Source organism: Ictidomys tridecemlineatus, chromosome 12 (assembly GCF_052094955.1).
Source record: "Ictidomys tridecemlineatus isolate mIctTri1 chromosome 12, mIctTri1.hap1, whole genome shotgun sequence".
NCBI classification, from domain to species: Eukaryota; Metazoa; Chordata; class Mammalia; order Rodentia; family Sciuridae; genus Ictidomys; species Ictidomys tridecemlineatus.
In genome coordinates this window covers 21230435-21249770 of record NC_135488.1, presented here as the reverse complement: position 1 = coordinate 21249770, position 19336 = coordinate 21230435, and the positions used below count along the sequence as shown (strand labels likewise).

General features: G+C 34.2%; 1 pseudogene; it reads left to right on the top strand.

Moving 5' to 3' along the window:
- The first annotated feature begins 579 nt into the window (after window positions 1–579).
- On the top strand, window positions 580–17591 carry LOC144368924 (tyrosine-protein kinase Yes-like; annotated as a pseudogene).
- Window positions 17592–19336: the final 1745 nt, after the last annotated feature.

Below are 19336 nucleotides of genomic sequence, written 5' to 3'. Positions count from 1 at the left end.
CCAGCAATTGCCTTTTATTGTTTAGTTTATAATTCCTTCATAGTTTTCAGTATATATTTAAATTCAGTATATACTTAAATTTCCAGACCCATCTTGTTTTGATGTGTGTATTCAATTGTCACATCTTTAGAATGTGTTCACTTAAAGTAGTGATCTGAAAACCCTTCAACTGTGAGTTTCTGAGACTGCTTATATTTTAATATTTACAGCTATATTTTGAATTAATATTACATAACTGAAGTTATGAATGTTCACTCTTTCAGAATTTACCAGGCAGTCATCATTCACCTGCTTTCTTCTGAATGTTATAGGATGGGAAAAACTACAACTAAGAATTACTGTTTTTTAAAAAGAATTACCTTTAAAGTTACTATTTGTAGTTTATTTGCTGCTCAATTTAAGTTTTTATAGTTGTCATATATAGAATAATGGGACATAATTTAATACTGCTTTTTTTCTGGGTAGCAAGGCTGGGAGGATGCTTTATTTAAAGTCATATTTTCCATTGTATTTTTTTAAAGTATGATGTATATTAACTATTTCTCAAAATACTTGCCTGTTTCCTCTGTAGATTTGATAATGGGCTGCATTAAAAGTAAAGAAAACTATGGAGCAGAGCACACTGCAGTGGCACCATCATCTTCAGCAAAAGGAACTTTGGTTAATTTTAGCAATCTTTCCATAACACCATTTGGAGGATCCTCAGGGGTGACTCCTTTTGGAGGAGCATCTTCCTCATTCTCAGTGGTGCCAAGTTCATATCCTACTGGTTTAACAGGTGAAATTTAAATGGATAATTATGTTGCCTGTTTGAGAACATAACCTTGGGCAGTACATACTTATGGTCTATTTGCTAAGAAAAATATCTTACTGGAGGACTTTTAAAAATTGTATATGTGAAAATTCAATATCTAACATAAAAATTAAAGTCAATATATATATATGGTTCTGGGAAATTTGGTGACAGTTTGATAGGGTAATACTTTTAATTATTTCATCAATTTACCAGTAATTATTAAGCAATTAATATGTGGCAGGCACTGGGAAAATGAAGATTAAAAACATACATTTCTCTTCCAAGAATCTTATAACTTCTCAGGATTAGAAAGTGCTAACTAGTATTAAAGTAATCCAGTAGTTACTTAATAAGTGTTAATTATTTGGCATTACAGTCACGATAATGCAGTATTTCTATCAGATACTATGATTTATAAAAGAAAAATCCTGAGGCTCAGAAAAAATTTTCCCCAAGAGATTATAAGCATAAGAGCTTGGATTCAGTGTCATACTGCAGGACTCCCATTTTTACATTATCATATCTTTTCAGAGAACAGCAAGAAGAGATAGTTGACAATCTTCCATGGATACAGAATGCCCTAAAAAAGTAGATTTTAAAAACTTGAAAAAGAGAAAATGAGCTCTTACATTACATGAGGGCTCCCGCATCAGGATGCTTTTCCCTTGAAATAACAAAGCACAGGTAGCTAAAGCAAAGAAGATGAACTTCAAGATTCATTTGTGTGGCAGTTCCATGATATCAACAGGATTTGGGTTTATTTCATCTGTTTCCTTTTTATCCTTAGGCATAAACAGCTACCAGCATCAAATGGAGTAACATATGTCCTTATTTTTTTAAAAAATATATTTATTTATTTATTTATGTATCTTTTAGTTTTAGGTGGACACATTATTTTGTTTTTATGTGGTGCTGAGGATCAAACCTCTGCTTTATGCATGCTAGGTGAGCACTCTGCCACTGAGCCACAACCCTAGCCCTAACATATGTCCTTATTAACAGCCTGTGGGGGCAAAGGAGAAATCTCTGTCACAAGCATGGATTATAAATTTGTCTCCTCAGTTTGTTCACCTCTGAACCAATAATAGTGAGGACTGCCATACACTGATTCTGTTAGACAACATTTGGAGAATATTGGACATCACCACAATCACAGTCCTAATTCCAGCGTTCTGACTGCAAATATTTCAATAATCTATGGCCATGATGATATTTCTGTCATTAGTAAAAAGTTTAACTTATTTTCAGGATTATATGTTTTTGAAAGTTACTAATTCAAAATGATTAAAATAAATTTTAATACTTAAAAGACATACTTTAGTTACTTTAAATTTTTATTGATGTGCATAGTGGACATGGTGGTGCACACCTGTAATCCAAACAACTGTGTAGGCTGCGGCAGGAAGATCACAAGTTTGAGGCCAACTATGGCAATTTACAGAGACCTTTTTTCAAAATAAAAAGGGCTATGACTGGGGATGTAGCTTAGTGGTAGAACTACAATCTGGGTGCAATCTCCAGTACTGAAGAAAAAGAAAAAGTATTTATTCATATGAAATACCCCATTCAAAGATGTTCACTTATTAACTCTTGTAAAAAACAGAGTGTCTTTGCATATAGGTATAAGAGATGGGCAAGACAAACAAGGCTTCTCTCCTGATAGAGTTTACCTAATAATGTTGATTGAACAATAATTAGTGAACAAACAACTAAATAAGTTGAGATCAGTATTTCTTAATTCTATGAAGGAACTAGCAAGAATAATTGGTAATGATCCTGTAGTTGATCAGGGAAAGCCTCCTTGAGAAGAAATCATTTTAACTGATATTTGATTAATGAGAATGAACTATCTGCAGACCTCAGGAAAGAGCAGAATTTCTAGGAAGAGGGAATAACAAACACAAAGTTCAAGAGAAACAAATGGACTGGAAAGTTTTTAAGAACTGGTGGGAAGAACAATGTAGGCAGAGAGGAGAGTTGTATGATGTGATATTGATGTTAGGATACCACTATTACTTAGTACTACATAGACTCTAGTAAGGAGTTTGGATTTTTTATGAAGCTGGGAAGAAGCTCATCAAGATTATATGTAAAGGATTTTGCATAATGGAATTCCCTTTTAAAAAAAATCATTCTTGCTGCTCTGTGGAGAAGTAGATTAATTAGCCAGTACTCATAGCCCCAGCAGTCCCAGTAAGAAATGACATGGATTGGGATTTAGGGGGCAGCAGTGGAAATGGAAAATAGATAAATGAAATATTATAGATGTAGAACTGGTAGTATTAGTAGTAGAATTGGCTCAAGTTATTACCTGACTTGATTCTAGTGCTATTTGCTTAAATAGAGAGGATTTGGGTAAATACAGGTTAGAGAAGAAAAATCAAGAGCTTCATTTTGTACATGTTTTAAATGGTTATTACACATTTAGTAGTGATGTCAAAAAGCAGTTGGTACATGACTAAAACTTGGGATAGAAGCCAGATGAATGAACTTTGGTTTGCTATTATTTTATATTTAGAGACAGTAGATTTTATACTGCTTTTTACATTTTGTATTTAGAGACAGTACGTTTTATACTGCTTTCTACATTTCATATTTTTACTTAGTCTGTAATTTTACTAACTGCCTTTCTTCCTACCATTAAAAAAAATCTATTGATGGATGCATGTAAACTAACCATTGATATTTGCCAAGTCAGCGGAATTACATTGAGTAAAATATATACATATTGAAATTAAGAATATGTTGGAAGAGAGCTCAGTGATAGAGCATTTGCCTTTCTTGTGCGATGCCCTTGCTTGTGCGATGCCCTTGCTTGTGCGATGCCTTGCTTGATCTCTAGCACTGAAAAAAAAATTAAAAAAAAATAAGTTCAAATCTATAGTACAATCTAGTGACCATAGCTAATAACAACGTATTGTAGTCTTCAAATTTGCTGAGAAATTTTAAGTTTTCTCACCAAAAAAAAAGAAATATGTGAAGCAATGCATATGTGAATTAACTTGATTTAACCATTTCACAGTGTATTCATGTTTCAAAACATTGTGTCATATGTGATAAATATATACAATAAAAACGAATTATATATTATGGGAAGTTTAGCCAGAATACCTGTCTGAAATAATTTTAAGCACTGACAAGTCATGCATATTGTATACATTTGTTCTATTGTTATTTGTTTTGCTTACATATAATAGTTTGGCTGTTCAGTGCGCTCTTCTCTTAAGCATCTGCACATGTTGCTAAATATGAGTTATTTTTGGAATTTATACTTTATAATTCATATCGGCCATGCCATTAAACTTCCACGACAAACCCAACAGTTTTATTTTTAAGGTAAGTATATAGTAAGTTAATCTTACTAAAACCCTAGTGTTTAGTATTAATGATTATGGATGTAAATGTTCACCTGTTGTTTATAAGAAGTTGAGAAGATTAATGTCAGTAGTCTATAGTGCTCCAGTAGTGTTCTTCCTTCCAAAGAATTGGTTCGAAATTTGACTGTCTTTTCAAGCCAGAGGCATTGGTTCAGAATCAAAATTAAATTTTTTTCCGAGTCTATAGAGTTTTAGAATATGTAAACTACAGTGATTTTGTGGAAGGTCTTAAGAGAACATCTCATTATTTAAACTCCAGCTGCTTAGAGCCCCAACTTTTAGAAGCCCCAATTGTCTAAAAATAGATTTTGAAAACTAGAGAGAAAAAATAAGATTTTTGCTGGCAATATTTTTTTATTTCTCTTTTGTTTCATTTTATCTATATAATTTACCTTGGTCTTTTTTTCCTTTGCTAGGTGGTGTTACTATATTTGTGGCCTTATATGATTATGAAGCTAGAACTACAGAAGATCTTTCATTTAAGAAGGGTGAAAGATTTCAAATAATTAACAATACATAAGTGTTGAGTATTCTGAGAGGGAGAAATACAGACAGACTCTTGTTCTTTACATTGAAACTTATAAGCTAGTTTATGATCTGGAGATAAGCATGACAGGGTATGAATCTCTGACCTCTGTGCTGGATAGATTTAGTTCCTTGAGACACGTGACATAATACTGCCTATAGAAGTTACTACTTCTACAAATTGTGCTGCTGTGGTTCAGCCATAAAGAGTAGAGATTTAAGAATGAAGAGTTGTAGCTAATAAAAAAATTTTTTTTAAATGAAGAGTTACTCAGGGGGCATATGCAAATATATTACTTTAAAAATCTTTTATAAAGAAAATTCTTTGTTCCTATTTAAGTATCCAGATGATTTAAAGATCTTTTCTTTTTTCTAAAAAACAAAGCCAAAAAGTTGAATAAGGAACTTTTGTACTCCCAAATGGACTAAATTAAGTTTCTTTTTCCTTATGTAACTCTCAAGACTTTCTGTCATTTAGTGATCCACATAGAAAATTTGATCCTTGTTTTGGAAAACCAGCCCATAATTTCATTAGCAAGCATAACAATCACTTATAACTTCTTGAAATATATACTTATAGTCCCTTTGATTCCAGTCATGTTTCCCTCTATCCTTGTTTCCATCTGTTACCAGTTATTGTTCTAGAATGTAAAATACGATCATGACTGACTTGCTTTAAAGCAAGTCAAAAAAAAAAAAAAAACATGAGTAGCCATCGTTTCCTAAGGATTTATTATGTGTTTCTTCAAATCCTTTTTAACTCTACCAATCAGCCATACTGTAGTAGGTGGAATTTTCTAAGTACACTAGAGTTTCTTGCCCTTTCCATGCCTTCACACATACTACTTTTTTCTGGAGTGACTGTTTCTCCATTCTCCTCCTTCTCTCCCTTTTTCTGTCGCTTCCTTTGTGCTGGGGATTGAACCCAGGGCCTCCTGTATATTAGACAAGTGTTCTAACATTTATGCTCTACAACCCATGTCCTGCTATATTGTTTCTATTAGGTATTAACATAGCACCTTATGCAGACTTCAGTCCCAGCTCCCAGGGAACTTTTAATTTGTCACTTAGCTTGTCATTCTTTTAGGTTAGTAGTTCTCAACCTGGGGCAAAATTACCTGGGAGATATTTGGCAATGGCTGGAAATATTTTTGGTTGTCATCAGGGTGTTGCTACTGTCATCTACGAAGTAGAGGCCAGTGATATTGGTAAACATCCTACTATGCATGCAGCAAAGATTTATCAAATCCAAAATGTCAGTATTATTGAGGCTGCAAAACCCCACTCTAGACTGAGTTATTTAAATTTAAGGACTGTCTTTTTACCTTTTTTCCACACATCCTGAGTGGCATCTATCACTCAGTAGGTATTCGGTTCATATGAATCATGATTGCTTATCAGGATCAAATACAATTCTATTTGTATGTTTCAAAATAATTAACGTACTAGAAAACCAAAAACCAAATGTACGAGTTTGTAAATGTTTGAATTACCAAAGGGCTTTCCATTTCAGTTTTTGAGAGCAAAATCAATGAATATTTTTAAAATTTTGGTATAAAAAATACATTTAATCTTTTTTTTTTAATTTTTTTTTTTTTGGTCAATGGTGCCTCACACATGCTAGGCAAGCACTCTGCCACTGAGCCACAACCCTATCCCTACACTTAATTTTAAGTAGTGAATGTCATGTACATCATCCTTATTAGAGACTAATATTTGTTCTTTTCATATTACTTTTGTAACAGTCAAGGTTTTTATACCACAAACCATATAGTTCTCATATTCTGAATTATGACTTAATTTGTGTATATTGAATTATTTTTAGATAACATTTTTCTAGAAATTGAGCTTTTTATTATTGTTTATTTGTAATTGCTTTTCTATAAGGAGTGCTCAGGCCTCATAATTTTTTTTCTAAAATGACTAAAACAAGAACATTATAATTTTGTGTACTGTTAAAAAGAAAAGCATTCAACAACAACAAAGAACTATTGATATGTGCTAAAACATAGATTAACCTTGAAAAAAATATATGCTGAGTGAAAAGCCAGTCACAAAAGACCACATAAATCATTCCATTTATATGAAATGCCCACAATATTCATATCCATAGAGATGGACAGCAGTTAAGTGGTTGCCAATAGTGGAAGGGGTTGGAGGTGATTACTCATAAGTATTGGGGTTCTTTTGTGGTAGTAAAAAATATTCTAAAATTTATTATGAAATGGCTATACAGCTCTATGAATATATTAAAAACCACTAAGTTTGTACCTTAAATTGGGGAGTATTATGGTAAGCAAATTATCTCAAGCTCTTAAGAAATTCAGACAAAGATGAATAATTTGAAAGTTTATTCAAAACTACTTAGTTCAGTATAGTTTATTGTCTTAGGTTGAAAGAATTGTGAAGAGGAATAAAAGATACTATAATTGAATTTTTAGTGTATGGTGTTTGGGGCTTTTGTTGTTGATTTATTGTAGTAGTATGTAATTATACTTTTGCTTAGTCTTAATTTCTTTAATTCATTTAACTTATTTTTAAAATGTTGTTCTTTTACAATGTTGAGTTTAATTCTTGATCAAGTGAATGCATAAGTAGAAAAATGGAAGTTATATCTTTCATTTACTTGAAATAAGAAAATGCAATATATTATACATTGTAGTAATTGTTGTTTTATGTGTTTCAAGGAAGGAGACTGGTGGGAAGCAAGATCAATTGCTAAGGAAAGAATGGTTTCATCCCTAGCAATTATGTAGCGCCTGCAGATTCCATTCAGGCAGAAGAGTATGGCAGTACTTCATATTTTATTGATTATTTTGATTTTTAAAATGTTTTAATGCACATTCTACTTAGCCACAATTTTACACACACACAATTACATACCAGTCTTAATACAGCTAATGTATCATTAATAGATGTTACTTGAGAATTCATAATTAATGCTGTAGCATCTGCTTAGATTGGTATCCTGAGTAAATCTTAATCATATTTTTATGCCTTGTCTTTTTCCTTTAGTTTTCCACTTAGTTTTTAAAATTATCTAGTCCTTTTCATATTCTGCAGACTTTCTTCAAAATTTACCTCAGAGAGGAGATTGTTTCAGTGTTTAACTACTTGATTTAGGTATTTGCATTGTGGTTATGTAGGACAGTATCCTTGTCTTCTACAAAGCATACACTGAAGTATTTAGGGTAATGATTCAGCATTTTGGCAACATTCAGTCAGTTCAAAGGGGAAAAAAGATGTAAACACATGCACCCAACATATAAAGGAAGGTGGGAAATAAAGAATATAACAAAGTAAAATATTAACAGCTGGGGAACTTGGGAGTTCTGTGTACTATTCTTACAACTTCTAAAATGTTAGAAGTCAGTTTCAATAACATATTACTTTTTTGGTCCAACTAGTTTTTCTGGAATCCATAAATAATAACCTCTTTTTCATATTACAACAGTTAACACAGCATCTTGCATATAGCTAGGGGTTATCAATACTTGTTTGTTTTATTAACATTTGCCTCAATTACTATTTTTACTATAACATTTGTTACTTTTGTTCTTTTGCCTTCTTCACTGTTCTGTGAGTCTTTTCATAGCAAAGATTGTCATTTTTATTCATTAAACTTTATTAAATCAAACTCATATGAAATTAGAGTTCCTCATAATTTGAATATTATATACTTAGATCTTATCAATACAGGTGATCACATGTTATCAGAGAACAACTTCTGTTCTTCCTACCTGTATGTGTCACTGACAGAAAAGATCTGTTATTCTGTCTTTCTCCATTTGCTGTTTCCATGACTGCCAGGTAGAGTTCCAGTGACATGTTGAGTAGTCAGTACATGGAAATACTATCAGATATTTTAACAGTGATATTTGTAAATTCTTATTTAATAAATAAAAATTTATGTTTTACTATATCCTAAGCATGTTCTGTAGCTATTCTTTGTCAGCTCTCCTATCCTATTTCACTCTTATTTATTTATGAATATAATTTTTCTGACCTTCAAACCTTCCCAACTCAAAACATCATTAATATTTTTTTTCTAGATGGTATTTTGGCAAAATGGGGAGAAAAGATGCTGAAAGATTACTTTTGAATCCTGGCAATCAATGAGGTATATTCTTAGTAAGAGAAAGTGAAACCACTAAAGGTATGATTACTATTATATTAATATAAAATTTTGTTTGTCCAGTATTTTAAGAAAGAGATAATAAGCATTTATTTTCTTCCTCCCAGGTGCTTATTTCCTCTCTATTCATGATTGGGATGAAGTAAGGGGTGACAATGTGAAACACTACAAAATTAGAAAACTTGACAATGATGGCTACTATATAACAACCAGAGCACAATTTGACACTCTGCAGAAATTGGTGAAAACTACACAGCTAAAAATTATTTCCTCATGCTCTGTTGTATGAGAACAAAATTCATGTCCTCATCTCTCTTAAGGGTTAGCATACTACTACTTTATACACAGTATGTGCCCAGTGTATGTTAGTATTCTAGTTTTAAAATGAGAACAGGTAGTTCTTAGTATCTGAATTGGGTTATTGGATAGTGTGCTAAAATTAGACTGTTGTTGAAATTTTTATATCTTACAAGCATAATTTTTACAGTGGAGTTCCATTTCATAATGTACAAATACATTTTGAGGCTGGGTGCAGTGGCACATGCCTTAAATCCCAGCAGTTCCAGAGACTGAGACCAGGAGGAGAGTGGGTCCAAAGCCAGCCTCAGCCAAAAGCAAGGCATTAAACAACTCAGTGAGACCCTGTCTCTAAATAAAATACAAAATATGGTGTGTCTCAGTGGTTGAGTGTCCCTGAATTCAATGCCCAGTACCCCCTCCCCCAAAATATATTATGGAAATAAATGAAAAACATAAAAGCAAATATTTTATTTATAAACACAGGTAAGTAGCTAAAGCTAAACACTTTGACACAAAAAGCTGTATCACATATCCTCTTGGATTACCTTCCCCTTCAGCGGCTGATCTCCTAAGATTTCCTAGAATATAAACCCAATAAAATATGGTCTGAAGGTATATTTTTCTTAGAAGATTAACCTGTGGCAACTATAGATATTCTTGTCTTTCAAAGATTTTGGAAATATTCAACTGTGGAGTCTTATGTCTCAGAATTTTTCATTATCAATTCATTATGTAAATGCATCTAAGTCTTTAAATTATTAGTACTGGAGGAGGGAAAGTTTCCATGGTAATATCTTCTTCAATGACAGGTAACTATAAACTGAGTCTACCAAGTCAATCAGCAGTCTTGACATCAATCAAATATGTTACCAAGCAGTGCCAACACATAATTGCCCTTGCTAGAATAGAAAATTTGTGTGGTTGGTAACCATTCTTGATGAGAATGGGAGGAAACATGTCTCATTTACAATAAGAAAGACTGTATGAGAAAGATGCACAGATCAAGCCATTATAAATCTAAAGTTCCTTACATTGTGGCTCTCTTATTCAAAATTCAGTTAACTAAGTGAATTTTTTCCTGCTGGGAACAGTGGTGTGCATAACTGTAATCCCCATGGCTTGGGAGGCTGAGGCAGGAGGATTGCTGGTTTAAAGCCACCCTCAGCAATTTATTATGGCCTTAAGCAATTTAGCAAGATCTTGTTTCAGAATATAAAAGGGCTAGGGATGTGACTCAGTGGTAAAGTGCTGGGTTCAATCTCCAGGAAAAAAACAACAACAAAAAAGAAATAACAATTAATAAAAGCATTCTCTTAGGGATCAAATAAATCCCATTTATTAAATCAGAAATTTGGAGGTAGACAGACCTGGCTTTGAATCCCATCACTTATTAACTGTGGGACCTTGAGAAAGTTTCCTAAATTTTCCAAGCCTCATTTTTATGAGCAATTTATAAAGAGCCAAATTAACATAATAGCTAGAGCATAAGTATTCAGTAAACAATAACATAAAAATATATTTAACAAAATGTTTCACTTCTTATATGTGGGGTTTTTTTTTACTTCTTGTAAACAACTTCCTTTTTGTTTTTAGAGAAAAACTGATGACAGTTTTTCTATAATTTATGAGCCCTTTTTAAGCATTTATATACTCTGTAGCTTAATTTTTATACATAATTCATTTTACATTGTAGTTTTATTCATTTATCTAGAACATGCTGATGGTTTACGCCACTAGTTAACAACCGTGTGTCCAACTGTGAAACCCCAGACTCAAGGTCTAGCAAAGGATGCTTGGGAAATCCCTTGAGAATCTTTGCGACTAGAGGTTAAACTAGGACAAGGATGTTTTGGTGAAGTGTGGATGGGTAAGAAGCCTGAATTTTTGGTTTTTGTCAATTTTTAGCCACAGATTAAAGTGCCGCAATTTTATTACAAAAATATATATATAATATTAAATATGTAATATAATTGCTATTCATTGAAATTTGTTCTAAAATCCCTTAAAATATTGATTAAAATAGTAAGAGGTATTGTTTCTCTAGGAACATGGAATGGAACCACAAAAGTAGCAATCAAAACACTAAAACCAGGTACAATGATGCCAGAAGCTTTTCTTCAAGAAGCTCAGATAATGAAAAAAATTAAGACATGATAGATAAACTTGTTCCACTCTATGCTGTTGTTTCTGAAGAACCAATTTACATTATCACTGAATTTATGTCAAAAGGTAAGTGTATATTAGTATCTTTTGGAATATTCATGTTGGTAACTTCTTTACAAAAGAATCATTCATTTCAGTTTTTATAAAAATGGAGTCTTATTGCATAGTACTTTCTAATTTATGATTATTTTTGGAAGCATTTGAAAAGAGAAATGGGACATTTTGGTTTTGTTTTTGTTGTTTGCTAGTCTGGGGATTGAACTCGGGAATTCTCTACCACTAGAGTTATATTACCAGCACCCCCACACACACACCCTTTTTTTAAAATTTTCTTTCTTTCTCTGTCTGTCTCTCTCTTTTTTTTTTTTTAATTGAGACAGGGTTTCACTAGGTTGTCCAGGCTGGCCTTGAATTTGCCATCCTCCTGTCTTAGCCTCCCAAATTGCTAGGATTACAGGCATGTGCCACCATGCCCCAAAAAATGTGACACTTTGTTAATGAAATAGTGGTTAGTTCCAGTTATTCCGGAGGATTTACAAAGTTTTAAAGGATGCCTAGGCAGTTTGAATTTATTTTGAAAGTAGGTGTTTTATTTTTAAATATGTTTTTTAGTTGTAGATGGACACTCAGCACCACATAAAAATAAATGAAAGTAGATTTGACTGAAGAAAAAAACAAAATATACAACAAAATATACAAACTGAGTTAAAATGAGAAAATCAGAATGATATTCATGTAGTACTGAAGCAAATAAAAAAGGTAAAATTAAAGGAAATTTGTTTTAATGTAAACACAGTCTGTATACTCAGGACTCCTAGAAACTTCTTTTCTCCACTACTGTCAACTGCAGTTTCTCCATCTTTCAAACACAGACCACAAGGTGAGATCTTCTGTAACAGAGCTAGTTATGGCCAAGAAAAAGAGAAAAGAAAGTTGATGTTCTTTCCTCTTCATCCCTAGGCTACTGATGCTTTAGAAGAAGGACGAGTAAATCTGCAAGTATGTTTACTGGCTCAATTTTTACCCATTTGAATTTGATCTTTTTTTTTCTTTTAAGTTGTAGATGGACACAATATTTTTATTTTATTTATGTATGTTCGTGTGGTGCTGAGGATCGAACAAAGTGCCTCACATGTGCTAGCAAGCACTCTACCACTAAGCCATAACCCCAGCCCTTGATCTATTTTTTAAGTTATTTTATTTTTTTACTCTCTTGAATCAAACTAAATAACTGCACAGGTTATGTTACCCTCTCTATAGTCTACCTTGTCCAATGTTATAGTTCCCTCTAGTGGTAACAAGGGCAACAACAAGATACATATTTACTATAGGAATTTTTTTTTTTCTCAAAAGGGACTGAAACAAACTGACATAGCCTGTTAATTGATAGTCAAAACATACCTAAACCCAATAATTCATGGCTCTCTTTGGGAAGAGTTTCTACTGTAAACAGCTTCCTTTTCAAAGAGTACTCTGGTTTAACTAGAATACAAAGGAGAAAAGGATAAGGAAGAAATTTAAATCAAGACATTGCTAACAAAAGAAATATAATGGAAGTAAAGCTAATGGTTCACTTATCTCTGTATTACTTTAAAAATTATTTAATTTTGAGAACATGTTAGAATTCTGTGTTGTCAGATATCTAGTTTAGGATTATTTCTAGGTAAGAGGTTAAGAATACAAGATAACAAAAGTCCTTTCTAGTTTTGAAACTCAGAAATTCCCCATTTTGGTTTTTAACTTAGCAGTTGGCCCCTATAATACATCCAGACTCATTGCCTTATGTGCTCCAGTGTAAACCCACTGTTTTGGACAGATAGATTTTTTTCATTCCTTGCTTCCATTACTTGGAATTTCTTTTCCCTATCTCCTGGCCATTTGTTACATTCAGTTGTAATTTCTCTTTGTCTCCTTGAGCTTGGAGCCATTCTTCTGACTTTCTGTTTCACAGCATTGTTGTTTAAGAAAACAATCCAATTTTATGTTTTATAAAATAAATCTTAGTTTGAATTTGTCTGATGGTTTCTCTTTATTAAATTGAAGCATGTGTATGTTTTTAACTAGTGATAGAGAGAGGCAACAAATAGACATTTCTTCCTGGCTTTTCTCTTTGCTGTATTCATAGTATTTTGCTTTTCCATTATAATTTCTGCTAAAATTAAGAGACATTGGTCAAGCCATCACTTCCACAGCACCTCATTTAGTTATAACCATATCTGAATTCTTGAATCATATTGATTTAAAATTTTATATTTTTTTGAGGGCTGTGGCTGTGGCTCAGTGATAGAGTGTTTGCCTGGTACATGTGAGGCTTTGGGTTCGATCCTCAGAACCACATAAAAATAAATAAAATAAAGTCCATCAACAACCGAAAAAGTATTTTTTAAAAAATATATTTTGGGATATAAAACTTAGAATCTTGATCAAAGCAGGAAAGAATGACACCAATTTGATGACATTTTCTGTAGGGAAATGGAAAATGGTACATTTTTCCTTTTTTTCATGTGTTATAAAGAGAATAAATTTCAGTTTAGGGGTCTTTTCTAGAATCTTTGAGGTAATTATTCAGAAATTTCAAAACTACAAAAGAAACTTTTTTAAAATAAAAAGTTGAGAAATTTTGTTAGAGTTTGGTTATTTGGGGGTAGAGGAATATTTATGTCAATCTTAATGTAAAATCTACTTATTTTCCATGGATATTTCACTGTCTCTTACAGGAAGTTTATTAGATTTCCTTAAGGAAGAAGATGGAAAATATTTGAAGCTTCCACAGCTGGTCAATATGGCTGCTCAGGTATTTGCATATAGATATATCAACTTGAATTGAAAGTTAACATTTAAAATGTAGAATAATCTTACCTAAATAATATGGTTTATGTAGAAAAGTAAAGGTATTTTAAAACAGAAAGGAATGTTGGAGATAATCTAGCATGAGCTCCTAGTATTACAAATAATATAGTATCTAAAGACCAGAGGGATTTAAAATTTACAAAACTTGTTCATAGCAGAACATATTAAAACTAGCTATGGAACTCCCAGTTCAGTGCTATCCTATATATTATGACCCTTTAGAAAGCATTTTCACAGATACAAAATCTATTTATATTTCAACAGATAAATCTGAGAAAATTAAAATGGCTGGGCATGGTAGCTCATGTCTGTAATTTCAGTAACTCCCAAGGCCGAGGTAGGAAGATTACAAGATCCAGGTCAGCCTTAGCAATTAAGTGAACCTCTCAGAAACTTAGTGAGACCCAGTCTCAAAATGAATAAATTAAAAGGATTCAGGGAATGTAGCTCAGTGGTAAATTGCCTTGGGTTAAATCTCCAGTAAAAAAAAAAAAAGGAAGAAAATTAAAATGGATGATTAGTCTTCCAAAGAAAATATTAGAAATCTAAAGTGTATGCTGAATTTTTTATTTACTATGGTCCTAAACAAAAATTAAAATGGCAATATGCTGTTAAGAATGAGTCTTTTGAGCTGGGGTTATGGCTCAACGTTAGAGTGCTTGCCTAGCACGTGCAAGGCCCTGGGTTCAATCCTAAGCACCACATAAAAATAAATAAATAAAGATACTGTGTCCATCTACAACTTAAAAAAAAAAGTAAAAAACATCTAAATATCATGCTCCTTACCAAAAAAATATATATTAAAAAAAAAGAATGAGTCTCTTTAGGCTAGACAGACTAGACAGAGTAGTACACACATAATCCCATTGAATCAGGAGGCCAAGGCAGGAAGATCACAAGTTTAAAGCCAACCTCAAAAGCTTAGGGAAACCCAATCTCAAAATAAAAGGGTCTAGGGATTGTAGCTCAATGGTTAATATGCACTCCTAGATTCAGTCCCTGGACCCCCCCAAAAAAAAATCTTTTTTAATTCTTCTGAATTTTTTGTTTTATTAAAGTGTAATGTTTCTATTCAGATATATTATAGGTGTTCGAAGGGCCTTTATTGAACTCAGTTGACATAACTGGTAATGCAGCTTTTACTTCTCAGTGAGCTTCCACATGGCCACAGAATCTGGCAGTTTAGAGGAACTTTATACAGAGGAACTATACATATAACACTGGCATATTCCAGGCCTTGAGGTCAAAATTCTAGATACTCTGTGTTAGGGTATCTGAACCTTTTTTTTTTTTTTTTAAGTCAGGTACATGTTTTAGGTTTTAGGAGCCATATACAATCTCTGTCAGACCCCATCCTCCTCCTCTTTACAACTCTTTAAAAATAGAAAAACCATTTTTAGTTCTCGGGCAATATAAAAAGAGTTTGCAGGCCACGTTAGGCAGCAAGTTCATTTACTGTTTTTCACCTGTGCTTACAGGACATCTTAGGCTGTGCCTGATGTGAACTTTGATAGACTTTTATCCAAAAGTTCTAAATAACCCTGTGACTTATCTTTTCTCCCAACTACTGACACAGGAAGACATTAGGACATTTAGCTGCTAATGGTTACTAGATACACTAAGTGGTGCCCTCAAAAAAGGTGTTAGATTTTTGGTGGGGTTTTTGGTGGTTGTGCTGGGGATGTGTCCAATTTTTAAAAGCTGGATTTAGCCTGCTTTTTTATTATAGTGTTTTCTATTTTACCTACTAGCTCCTAAGTACTATGCCTGTTACTGTCATCTCCTTTTGAGATATATGATTTTCCAGTGATCTATTAAACATTAACCAAAATTATCTTCTCCCTGGTTCCTTCTGCATCATGTTTTGTATGTATCTGTTTTTTCCTTTCCAAGATTGCTGATGGCATGGCATATATTGAAAGAATGAACTATATTCACCGAGATCTTCGAGCTGCTAATATTCTTGTAGGAGAAAATCTTGTGTGTAAAATAGCAGATTTTGATTTAGCAAGATTAATTGAAGACAATGAATACACGGCAAGACAAGGTAAGAGTACTTTTATTTAAATGCTTGTAATCTATTGTCCTTTGTTTTTTTCTCACTTAAAACTCTTTTCAATATGCAGTTTTATAGAGTAAGAATAATTACAGGTCCATCAGCAACCCACACAGGACTCTTAGATCCCCACCCATGCAGGAAACCTGGTGGTAACTGTCCCACAGGATCCTCAGGCATCACTTCTGTGTAGACTCCCATTATCAATGTGGGCTCCCCCAGTGTCCCTATAGGAACACTACAATCACTGCCATAGCTCCATACATGTGGTAGCCTGCACCTGGGGACACTGTACAGGGTCTGTAGATAGCTGCCAATACATCTAGATCTCTGAACATGCCACCGAATGCCACTACCAGGCCAGACACAACCAACACCCTATCTCTGAAAGCAGTTGCCTCCAACTTGGGACACATTTGATGCCATCTTTAATAAGGGCAACTCCTAGCTTGGGACACAGGCTGGGGCCTAGAAGCAATATCAAGGTACCTAGAATCCCAAAATCTCCCCTCTCCCAAGCAGCTGCTAACCCCGCACAGTGCTTGCAGCCACACAGCAGGTCCATAGCTTACAGAGCCTGGTACTGCTCTGTTCAACATCTCTCTCTCCACAACAGGGAAGCAGTCCCCAGGGCACAGCCCATAAGATCTCTGGAGAGAGGAGATTCTGATTGGGAAGTAGAAAGGGGCAAATGAAAAAGAGTCCAGAGACTCAATTAGAGGCCAGGAATTGTGAGGTCTCCAGGTGGGCCCAAGACGAGATCCTTGGGGTGCAGTCTCCCATGTGGATTGACAAGTGCTACACCATTTCCAGGAACTCCATCCCAAGACCAACCCTCCCACCCTAATAACCTTCACCATCCTGAGGGTGGAGACACCAGTAAATAACCCCAACTTGTAGAAGAGAAAAGAAGCAGAAAAGATACTACTGAAGTCCAACAAAACAATCCTGTATCTTCTTTTTAGATTTTTTTTTCTCTTTTCTCTCTTCTCCCACGTTTACATCCCCAACATTTGTAAAACAAAAAACTTTTCATAGATTAGGCTACTGATATCTGGAAGGTCTGATTACTATATTACAGTTCTATTGTATATTCTTTTATCTCCTATTTCTACATTATTCATTTCTTATTTTTTATGTTTTGTGTTTTGTATTCCCTCTACTGTCTTCCCACTAACTTGTCTCCCCCAAAACACTTTCTCTTTTCTCCTGCTACTATTCAACTTCTTTTCATTACTCTTTAACTATTGCTAAGATCTAATAACTCTATATCCTCACCTCCCACCTTCTTAACATCTCAATCTATACTTCACTCCTGGTTCTTTGTCCATCACAGGAAATTGTAGACCTATTTGCAAACCTATTGTTTATGTTGTAGATAATGATTGAACTTGCCATTTCTGTATATTGTTACAAAGCCAGAAACATCTTAATAGCAGCTATTTGGTTTAAGGCTGCATAATTTTTGTATTGGAATCTGTGAATATTGATCTCCCCCTTAAAGGGGAGGTATTGGAGGAAATTAGGGACACTACGATCCTCCATAGTAAATAATGTGACTCCTTGAAAAAACAGAGCTGGAAGGGAAGATGAACATGAGAAACCAAGGGAAAAGTGTGCCCCAAACAAAAATGCTACATTATGGGAATCCATGACCACAACAGCAGGAGAAATAATAGAGAAGGAGCTGAGGAGGTACATAATTAAAATGTTCTATGAATTAAAATATTAAATAAGAGATCAAATACAGGCAGCAAAAGATATTTTTGACAAAGATCTAAATAACCAAATATAAGAAGCAAAAGATTACTTCAATGGGAGATAGAAGTTCTGGAAAAAAAATAAACAGAAATCATTGAAATGAAGGAAATAATAAACCACATTAAAAACTCAATAGGAAGCATCTCCAACAGAATAGATAACTTAGAACACTGAACTTCAGACAATGAAGACAAAGTATACAATCTTGAAAATAAAGTTGACCACAGTGAAGATGGTAAGAAATCATGAACACAACATTCAAGAATTATGGGATAATATGAAAAGACCAGACAGAGCTGCCCCACGTGCCTGCAGGATAGGCGGACCTGTGACCCACCAGCAGAACAGGTCCAGCGGCCTGCTGAGGGGCAGGCCTGCTCCCTCCCCCAGTGCCTGCAAGGTAGGTGGGACTGTGATCACTGGTATATCAGGCCCAGTGGCCTGCTGAGGGGCAGAACCGCCCCCTCCCCCAGCACCTGCAAGGTAAGCGGACCTGCGACCCACCGGCAGGTCAGGCCCAGCAACCTGCAGAGTGACAGAGCTGCCCCACGTGCCGCAGGATAGGTGGATCTGCGACCAACCGGCAGAGCAGACCTAGTGGCCCGCCAGCGTGGTAGACAGATCACCCCAATTGGAGGAGGATCACAGCTACTACCTGCTCTGCAAGGGAGATTTTTCAACTATACAAGAGCAATATAAATAAATAGAGGGATAATTTCAAAAACAAACAGTTTTACCAAGCAGAAAGAAATGCGAGCAGTATGAAAAGACAAGGAACGAAAGGACCACAAGCAATGCAGGTCAACTCAACTCTAGAAGAAGTAATAGCTACAACAGATGGAATGTCAGATAAAGAATTCAAGATTTACATGCTTCAGATGATCTGGAGTCTCAAGGAAGACATGAGATAGCAAAATCAGACAATGAAAGATCACTTTGACAATGAATTACATAAACAAATCCAAGAAGCAAAATATCAATTACACAGGGAGATAGAGGTAATAAAAAACAAACAAATAGAAATCCTAGAAATGCAGGAAACAATAAACCAACTTAAAAACTCAATTGAGAATACTACCAGCAAAGTAGAACACTTAGAAGATAGAACATCAGACAATGAAGACAAAGTATTTCAACTTGAAAAGAACATAGACAGCCCAGCAAGACTGTTAAGAAACCATGAGCAGAACATCCAAAAAATGTGGGATAACATAAAAAGACCAAACTTAAGAGTCATTGGGATACAGGAAGGCATAGAGGTCCAAACCAAAAAAATAAACAATCTATTCAATGAAATAATACGAGAAAACTTCCCAGACTTGAAGAATGAGACAGAATCCCAAATCCTAGAAGCCTACAGGACGCCGAATGTG